Source organism: Calidris pugnax, unplaced genomic scaffold (genome assembly GCF_001431845.1).
Source record: "Calidris pugnax isolate Ruff unplaced genomic scaffold, ASM143184v1 scaffold63, whole genome shotgun sequence".
NCBI classification, from domain to species: Eukaryota; Metazoa; Chordata; class Aves; order Charadriiformes; family Scolopacidae; genus Calidris; species Calidris pugnax.
The window spans coordinates 4,109,953-4,120,078 of NW_015090852.1; the positions used below are offsets into that span (position 1 = coordinate 4,109,953).

At 55.5% G+C, this 10,126-nt stretch overlaps 1 long non-coding RNA gene across 1 annotated transcript; it reads left to right on the plus strand.

Moving 5' to 3' along the window:
• The first annotated feature begins 2,786 nt into the window (after positions 1–2,786).
• On the plus strand, positions 2,787–5,184 carry LOC106888873. Its single transcript, XR_001412212.1, has 3 exons — positions 2,787–3,059; positions 3,924–4,128; positions 4,421–5,184. It is a non-coding gene; the product is annotated as an uncharacterized LOC106888873 (long non-coding RNA).
• The last annotated feature ends 4,942 nt before the right edge of the window (positions 5,185–10,126 follow it).

Sequence of the window (10,126 nt, forward strand, 5' to 3'; positions counted from 1 at the left end):
TTGCAGATCCTGCACCTCTCCATGTCCCTTGGCTGGGGCTTTTCTCCTGCATCCACCCCATCCTCGTCACCCCGCAGGTGACAGGGCTACCCCAGCTGCAAGTCCATAATGGCCCCGGCAGCTCTGCAGGCTGCCTGGTGGTGTGGGCTCCGTCCTTCTTGCTGTCTCTGTGTGGTGAGCGGTGCCTGCGAGGGTTGTGCTGTGTGTCCTGGGTTGCTGCGGTGGAACCGGGCCCCTCCATGGGCCTGGGGTGGTGGCACTGGATGGGGCTGCCTGTGAGCTCAGCTATGGACTCTGGGGCTTGGTTTCTCTGCCAGACGATCCCCCAGCCTTCCCCTTTCACCCTGGAGCCAAACCCTCCCCCTGCAGGAATGTTTTTCGTAGGGGGGGAGGTTGGCGCAGCTCCAGCTGCTGCATTTTTCCATGCCCAGAGACTGTCTCCTGCCTTAAATGGCCCCATAACATGGGCAGCGTCTGCTCTCCTGCAGTCACCTATTTAAGGGTTTTTTGGATCCAGACCCCAGCACGGAGTGGGATGACACCAGCCCAGCACCCCGCAGCTGGGCTGAGCCCTGTGAGGGGCTGCTGGGGCATGTGGGGCTGGTTGCCCTGTGGTCCCCCCGCAGCAATATGCCATGGGAGAGGCCAGTGCTGCTCCAGCTCTCCAAGCATCTCCCTTCCCTGTGTGCAGGTCAGATTTCCTATATCCAGGTCCACATCCTGGTTTTACAGGGACCTGGGCCACGTGGCAGCGTGTGAGCCAGCAGCAGCATCCCCTGCACAGAGACACCCTTGCTGTGGGCAGCCTGTGCCACCAAGAGATGCTCCTGGGCTCCTCCAGGCACAGTTCCTGCCCATGGCCTTGAACCAGCTGCCCCTGAGCCCTCCTGCCCTCCATAGCATCTTCCACCACCCAGGAAGCCTCCCTGCAAGCTCAGGTAAGGGATGCTCTATCCCTTCCCCTCTATCTACAGGCTCAGTGAAGGCCACACTGGCCCCAGCCACATGCCACAGCGCTGGTGGTGCAGCCAGGGTGGGGAGCATGCCACAATCCCCATGGGTCTCCATCCCAAGGCTGGACAGTGTGGGAGCACCAGGAGCTGCTGGCAGGGATGTCACTGGTTTCAGTGTCAGAGCTCCCTGTCCCAGGCAGGTCACTTTCAAAGCACAACCTGCCTTGTGGAGTGGAACCTGCTCCAGGGTGCCAGCCAGGACCTTGCTTGAGACCCCATGGTGGCAATTCCTGGGTGAATGGCCTTCCCAGGACTGAGAGGACTTCAATGCTGGTGAGTCACTGTTTCCCCTCATGGCAGGATCCCAGGGACATGGGGGACAGGCTGGGTAAGACACGGGGGCTTGCAGGGGAGAAGAAGGGTGGTGGGAAGGGAGGCAGAGCAGCCAGGGAAGGGGGAAGCTAGTACCCTCCCAGGCAACCAGCTGAGACAAGGAGGTACCAAGGCTGCTGGAGCAACCCAGCGATGCTGCTCAGGGCTGGGGAGAGTGGCCCAAGAAATTGGGATTGGGTCTGAGGAGCCCAGGCTGGGCCAGCATCTGCTGGGGTGAGGTCTGGGATTTTCTGAGCCTGTCGCCGGGGGAGAAGGATGGGAAAGCTTCTGTGGAGCTGGGAAGGAGAACAGCGATGTGGGAAGGCACACGCTTGCAGAGAAATGACCTCTGGAAGACACAGCCTCTGGGGCGGCTGTGAAACTGAGCTCCTTCAGTCCTGGCATTCCCCGGCGGTCAGCACAGACCGGTGAAGTCCTGTGGCAAAACGCCCTCCCCACCGCCTGTGCTGGGCTCCATGGAGAGGGACAGGCTGAGCCGGCTGGGGTCTTGGCCAGACCCAGGCCAGTGGGTCAGTAGGGTCCTGTTTTTACGGAAACTCCATGGAGTTCCCTCCCCATGGAGGTCAAGCTGTCACTTAGTGGAGAAGTTTTTTGGGTTTTAGCCTGATTTAAAAAAAATAAAAAAAAATCCCTAGGAAACTGCAGCCAAAAATGACATCAACAGAGCGCTCTGTCAGCTGTGGGGTGCTCCAAGTGGGATGAGTCCAAGCTTCAGCTGCCCAGGTACGCTCAGCCCAACCCTCAGCTACACGTGGCATGTCCCTAACACACAGACACAGGGAAGAAACCAGACACTGGAGGTAAAAAAACTAGAACCTGCCTGTGGGGCCTGAGCGTGGGTTGTCGTGGAAGCTGGAAGGTGAATAATGTCCAGAATTCAAGATTCAGGAGTGAGGAGGGTCTTATGGTTCACATGAGTGCCCCCGAGATGTGGCAGAGCAGTGCTGGCACTCTAGAACAAAGTTTTGCTGAGTGTTTTCTGACTCTGTTCCCCTTTGTTTAGCCCCGAATTTGAAGTGTGGGGATGGGATATGAAATGCTGACCCAGCTCTGCCACAGCCGGTGAAAAGGCACCAAGAGCTGCAGGTGGCAAAACACTGAAAAACCCAACTCCCTGTACAGGACAAAAGCATCATACCATTGGGGAGAGCTGGTAGCCAGGGTGGTGGAGCCACAGCTGGAGCCACAAGCCAGCTCCTTGGCACCATCTTTCCATCGCCCAGAGCCTCATGTGGCATCTGCTTCTCTCCCCTTGCAGCTCTGGGACATGCAGCAAGAGGTGCAAAGGGACCTGGAGTTTCCTAATGAGGTTTTTACCTTCTGCCCAGGGGATATTTTTGATCTTTAGCTGTGTAAGTGCAAAGCAAGCCAAAATTAGATGGGGACACCAGGTGAAACAGTGTATGCAAATGGGCTGGCTTTTATAGGAAGTATATCTGGGGAAAAACTTGTCATGGATGGGTCAAAAGAGGTTGTAAATCACTGCTCTAGCTTGGTGCACTGCGAAAGGATCCACCTCTGCGCTCACCCTCCCATTTGACTAGAAAAGAGGTATTTGTTCAAACACAGCATGGCCTCAGCCTGGAAACACAGCAGCTTCGTGGGAGATATTCACCACAGGCGCCCTTCCTGCCCTCTTCCCATGAACATCTACCTGAAGCCCCCAAGCAGGAGCCCGCGTGCTTGGGAAGAGTGCTGCAATATCAAGTCGAGGTATGTTTTATGCTGCTGGGAAACCCCAGCCCATGCAGTGCTTTTCCCTGCAATATGAGCTCATACTATCCCAAAACACAGGGAGGGGAGTCCCCTGAGCCAGGCCCTGCAGGACGTGCACGTTCCCGTGCAAGCCCGTGGGTCCCCGAGGAGTGCCGCTCCCCACCACCGGTCACCCCCTCACCCACCTCCCTGTTTTTAAATTTCTTGCAGGGAAGGAAGGAGCCAGGTGGGAATTTGGGTTATTTTAGTGCTCGGCAAAATGGGAAGGGAAGCAGCTGAGCCCATGGCATTCCCTGTCCGTGCCCAGCCAGCCCTTCTCGTCTCTCACCCCCGCTGCTTGCATCTGCTGCTCCGGCAGAGGCTGTGCTGCACTCCCTGCTGCTCTGGGGCCCCAACCACCTTCCCAAGCCCGGGGGGGGCTCTTGGTTTTGGTTTTGTGTTGAGCAAGCCACGGATGTGCCATCCTGCCACATCACATGCTTGTGATGTTGCTCACTTTGGCCTCAATTTGCATGGGTACAGTGAGGAAACCCAGAGCCCTGTTTCACCAGGTGCTTTCCCGGCCCCTCTGCTCGCCCTCAGCACTTATGGGCAGTTTCAGCCCACGCCATCCTCCCAGAAATAAAGCCCCCAAAAAGCCTTTACACTTCTGTCATGAAGTTTTGCCATTTCTCAGTTTCTGTAGTGAGATTTGCTTTCTCTTTTCCCGGGGGGGGGGGCTCACAGCCAGCAGCTGCTGGGAAACAGCCGGGGGACCAGCAGGCGCCCACCACAGCAGTTCCCCCTGTGGGACAACCACTGGTCCCAAACCACATTTCCATCATGCGACCAAGAGTTAATTTTGATTTCTCTGTTTCTCAGCTGTCAGAGGCTGTTTGGACTTTCCCCGCCCCATCAACTTCCCCTGGATGGCAAGAGCAGCAGCTCCTGGGCTGCCACCTGCACACCACGCTTAGCGTTGACTTCTCCACAGGGCAGTGGCCTCTGCACCGTGGGCACGGCATCAAGCCAAGATGCTGCTGAAGGTCGTTCCTTGAATGCCTGCCAGCTGGACTAGGGGAAGCTGGTGGGTCCTTTTTCCTTAAAGCCATTTTCCATTCGCTCCCAAGCACCGGCTGTAGGAAATGGTGGGGTTTGTCGTGCGAGGGCTCTGTGGTCCCAAAACAGCACCGGGAGATGTTGTGGCTTCCCACTCCACCCTTGCTGGGCATCCCTGCTGGAGTAATGTCCTATTTCTAGGCAAAGTTAAAATTCAAATGAAGCCATGTGAAATAGGCAAACCAAGTACGAGTATTTTCAAAAGTGGAATTCCCATTTCAGTTAATTTTCTTCATCTTACTTAAAGTTTTGACTTTCAGGTTTTGAGCCACTAAAGAAGGAGCTCAGAGCCAGGCAGAAGAAATCTCTCTCCAGACCTGGCTGTGACTCCCCGAGAGCCACGTGAGGAGTCTGAACCTGCTGCAGGTGGTCCCGGCCCCAGCTCTGTCCGTGCTTTTGGGAGCCACGGGACTGCCCCACCATCTATCCGTGCCAGATTTCAAGGCTCTTTCAGGCGGGAGAAGGGCTGGCTGGCTGGAGATCAGAGCAGTCGCTCTCCTACACTAGGTCACACAGCCCCTGCCAAGTGTCACTGTGTGCCATCGTCCCTGCCCTGCCTGCCAAGAGGAGAGCTGCCCGCCGCTCCTCGGCGCCGTCACACACCACCGCGCTGGCCCACGTTAAGTCAACCTAATGGGGCTCTGCACAGAGCAAGCGTTTCAGTGACCCGGCCTGTGGGCACCCACGGTCTGATCGGCTGGTTGCTGTGACCGTGGCAGCAGCCTGGTGTGGTGTCCCACGTGTTTTTGGGAGCAAGAATTGGCATCTGTTGAGGGGGATGTCTGGGACCCATGTTTGTCCCTGTGGGACAGAACGGCAGCCCCACCATCAGAGGCGTGACACGAGCAGCATCTCCGGTTCAAACTCCTCTGATGGCTTCTGCTGCCTCGGTCCAGGGGTGCAACCTTGCAGCAACCCTCCCCCAAAATCCAGTATCATAGAGAGAGTTTATTGAGTGATGAAGGAGCAATTACCAGCTCAGCTGGAGGCAGAGTTGCTCCTGTTTGGTTTTGCAAGAAGAAAGACTCCCACCTCTTTTTATTTTTTTTTTTTTGTTCCCTGTGTTCCTTCTCGGGGGGAGCTGCAAAATAAAAAAAAAGAAATTCAGAATTTAAAAAAAAAAGTTTTACACTGGTTTGCTGGATTCTCTCCTGCACATGGTTAACGGTTCATCTAAAGTCAGAGGAAATTCTCTGAAGCAATCTTGCAATTTACAGCTTTTCCTTTACTAAATAAGAAACGGTCCGGAAATTAAACAGGAAATTGTGTCTGGAAGGAACAAAAGTTGCGTTGTCAGAACATGCTTACGGAAGATTTACTTTATTTTAACCAGTAAGGAGCCAAGATCAATAGTCAGAAGAGGAAGGAGTTTGTGTGAATTAAATCACATGTGAAAAAAACCAAGCACTTGGGGAAAACAAGAAGTCTTTGTAAAGAGCAGATCGGGATGAATGGGAGAGAAGGCTTAGCATGAGCAGCAACCAAATGCTGGAAAGTGCTGAAAGACAAAGGCCCAGGGTGTAACCCAGGATCAGGTGTCTCTCCAGAAGTCAAACGTTGCTCCATGGCCTCGCTGCCCAAATCTCTGGGAAATACTCTAGTCTGTATAACATACTAGGTCTGTTTGAGTGACCTAGACCTGAAACAGACAAGCATTGCCCCATCGCTGTGCAGGGTTTGAGGGTAAAACAGAAGCACATTTTTTTTCCCTCCCATTCAGAAACATGCCACTGAGCTGCCCCTTGGGTGGCCACCTCCAACACCTCCTAGCTGGGGTGCCACACACCACAACACACCTTTTATTCCCAGTCAGCACAGCGATGCTCGTATCGCTGCCAATGTGACTGGTTGGGCTTTGCATGCTCAGAGTCTCCTGCGGCTGCACATCAACAGGGCAGGCATGGAGAGTCCTCCCTGCCCAGGGGACGCAGGTACAGGTACCATCAGGTGACATGGTGGCTGGAATTCAGCCCCTCGGCAGGGACTAACTAACCCTTTGTGAGAACTGCACCAGCTCGCCTCATCCTGGGATTTGGCCAAGAGAAATTTGGCCGAGAGCAAGCCAAACCCCTGCTGAAAACGGGCAGTGCTTTTTGAGAATCTCATGCAAGTATTTGCTCCCAGGTAACTCTACGGTACATTGGGCTTTGGGTTAATTATGGGTTGGTGTTGGGAGATTGGGTAATCTCTCATATTTTTTTTTTTTTACCATTATACTGCTCGTTTTATCAGTGGTTGAGAAACAAGCTTAGCAAGCGCTGGTATGTGGCTATGTCAGAGGTGATGAATCGAAACCTCTGTGTGGCTGATGGCATCATGCTCTTTTGGTGGCTTCCTGTACCCACTGCTGACTGACTCAAAGGGGCTTTTTCTCCAGGATCCTGACCGGTCACTCTAATGGTTCCTCTGAAATGATCCATCATCTGTGACAGCTCTTTAGCTGTGTTTGGTCTAAGCTGTATGTGATTAATCCCCAGCTGGTAACGGGACTGTGGCATGTGGGAGCTGTGCCAGCTGAGAGCAGCCGTATGGACCGAGCAAGTGTGGCTTCACAGCCTTTTCCTCTCCTCTTGGGGAAAAGCTTTTGGCAAGGAAGAATTACTATCCTGAGAGCGTGAGAGAGGCTGACAAACGGAGACATTCCCAGCTGTATGCTGGGGCATGGCCCTGAGCAAAGCACCTCCTGCCAGCACCGAGCAAGTGCTCTGGCTGGAAAGACTTAGCAATGGCTTAGCAATGGGTTAATAAATGTTTACCAGCTCTTCTAGCAGACAGCTAAGCCGTTTATTTAAATTCCTACTGCTTCACGGATGGATTTCTCTACTGCTCAGGTCCAGGCCATCCCCAACACGCAGAGTTTGTGGCTGAGGCTGTGTCAGTGGGATGGGGAAGTGCTCTCTGCCTGCTGGCTGAAGTGGCCATGGGTGAATCCTCCAGTTGGAGGCAGGATGCTGGGTGTGCAGGTGTATGCTTTGCCATCTCCCCGTGCAGACACAGTGCTCTCATTTGAAAAGGAAGGTACCATAACGCTGGCAGCATCCCTGAAGGAGACGAGTCCTCCATGCCTCCCTGGTGTCATGTCCCAGCAGGAGGCAGAGGGAGGCAGCTGCAGCCAAAGCTCGAGTTGCCCTGCCTCTCTGTGGCACCCTCCGGCCCCAAAAGGGGGAGATTTGGGGCACCCCCTGACATGGTTTAACAGCTGTGGGTGGGATGTGGGCTGTTGCTCCCACAGCTTGGGGAATTTCCCACCTCCCAGAGGCCGTTACAGAGGCATACCCCGGGCACCGAGGCTTTCTGCACCCATGCTGTTCTGGGCATGGCCCTGCTGTGGGTCCCTGGAGGCACACCCGGGCCCTCTGCACTGCATCTCTACTCATAACCCTCCCAAGGACAGTCAGATGTCCCCACAGCCACAGATCCATGCTGCCACTGTGCCCATGTCTTTGCCACAAGGGTTTCTGCAGCCTTTGGCAGCGCTGGAGCTAAGGTGCTGGCTCACACCCCGATGGTGCCACAAAGCAGCTCCTCGGTGTTTTCCAGGACTCGCCTCAGTCCTGTAACCGGTCAGGCAGCTCCTGTGTCATCCCTGCTCTCCTGGGGTGACAGACCTTGCCAAGGAGTTGAGCGGTGCTGGGGCAGCTGGGCTCACCACTGACCCACTGGGAGAGCCACCAGCGGGCTCTGCGGCGGGCACTCAAACCAGGGACACAAAGCAAAGGCGCTCGCTATCAGAGCCACCCTCCTGGCCACTTTCATCTCCGTATAATCCGTACCGTGGTTGAGTGAGCCCATTTTCCTTTCCTAGAGGTTCACGTTAAATCGCCCGGGCTTGTTCCAAAACCTACCAGTGACTTGCAAAGGAATTTCCTCTCATTCAACCTAACGAGTCACAGCCTTGTCCAGCGGCTCCAAGGCCAGCTTCTGGATAAGCTACAAGGTATAGGGCAGTGGGTGCTGCTTTGCCCTCCTGTGCTGTTGTCCCCCCATTTTCCAAAGAGACACAGCATGGATCTGCCTGGGATGTTCCTGTGACAGCCCCCTCCTCGGGCACTGCAGGGCAGGCTGTTTCTGTCACAGGGCAACCCACAGTTTGCTGGCTGGGGGCGTTTAAACCCCAGCCTGTGTGGGGATGGGGCACAAAGCCGGAGCTTCTCCCTTTTCTCTTCTCCTCAATGTATTGGCACGTAGGCCTGTCTGCTGTCTGTGGCACACATAGCTCTCGGAAGGGTGGGGGGATGCCAAGTGTTAATGAAAGCACAAAATTACGGGGTGAAAAAATCAGGAAAAGAACAGACACAAAGAATCTCCAGAGGTCTCCACTGCCGGCTGGGAACATTTACCCGCAGATGGCTGACTCCAGTCACGCCATCCTGCAGCTTGGCAGCACCAAGCTGAGCCCTGCAGGCACCCCATTCTGTTTGGGAGCACCCCTGGATGGCCGTAAGGGCCAGCTGATGGGGCTGAGGCTGAAGCTCCTTTGGGAAAAACAGCAGCTGTGGCCTGGGAGGGCCCTGCTCCTGTGAGGATTGCTGTGATTCACACCCCCTCCCGTGACTCCCTCCAGGCAAAGCTGTTCTTCCTAGTTCAGAGTCCTGACATGTGCACGTTTCCAACGCGGCATGCCCGTGACTAATCCGTCTGTGCCTTTCGGGGCTGCCGTAACGCCCTGTGGGCTGGGAGAGCGGCACACGTTGCTGCTTGCTGCGGCCGCCCATCACACTGTGGCAGCAGGAACACCAATCCCAAGGCTGTTTTTTTGGCAAGAGTAAGCTGCAAGGATGGTTTTCCTGGCTACTGTAGCTCAACGTAAAGCCCACCTTGCAATGCCATGTTTCAGATGGGCAGATTTAGGCCTGGCTATCTAAAAAGTCCCTATTGTTTCGGTAATAACTGTTGTGTTTTTCTATCAGTCTGTGCAAACAGATCAGTACTAGGTAAGGCACCTCTCTTCCATCCCACGGTGGGATGCCAAGATCACACTTAGATCTGCCTGGCCTGTATTCCCCCAAGCACCTCCCAGAAACACTCCCCCAGCCTCAGCCATCAGATCAAAGGCAGTGCCAGGGAGGGAAACAGGGAAGGTCTGTGAAGCCAGCTGCGGGGCTGCGCAGAGAAGCTGGGCTAACAAAGCTTGGCCAGGCTGCCAGGTCCCAGGCACGGCTCCAAGGAAAGCGCTCCCTGTGCGGGCCTCTGGACACGCCTGGCTGGCTGCCGGGTAAAACCTGGCTCGGCTCTTCCTCCGACAATGAATAAATAGGCACAAAAAAACTTAAACATTTCTGTGGCACCCCTTGTGCTGATAAACACGGGCCAAGCCGCCATCTGGCTGCCATCCGGTGAAGCCTGAGCCCAACAGCCCCTCATAGGCTCCCTCAGGCCGCCCGCAAAATGGCGGCGACGACCCTCGGGCGGTAGCAGACCCCACCGCATCGCGCGTCTGAACTACAGCTCCCAGAAGCCCCCGCGCCTCGCCCCGCTGGAAAATTGCGTTCTTCCGCCCACTCCGTGGCTGTTGTTCCGCTGGGGGCCTCGGCCAGCACCAATCAGCGTTCGATTCTATGGGGCAACCAGTAGAGAAGCCTGATCAAAAAAAATAAATTTAAAAAGCTGTCATGTGGAAGGCGCCGTTCCTTAAAATATCACTCGCATCGGAGGGAATGACGTTCATCGCGCGCCCCGCGGCTCCCGGATTTGCTGTTAGCCGTCAGGTACTACTACGGCAATTTCCCTTGAAAGGCTTGTTTCACACGGGCACCTCAGAGGGGGTCCTTGAGGGGGAGGGGAAAGAGAAGGCCGCTCTCTTGATTCGCCGCCGCTCTGGCGGCGGAGAAGCCAATCTGCGCCAGCAACCGGTGCTGGGGGGCGGGGCCTATCCCCAGGCTCGCCGGCCATTGGTGGAGACGGAAGCGAGGGGGCGTGGCCGGAGCGACAGGGAGGGTGACGCGTATCCTTCCAGCTCAGCGCGT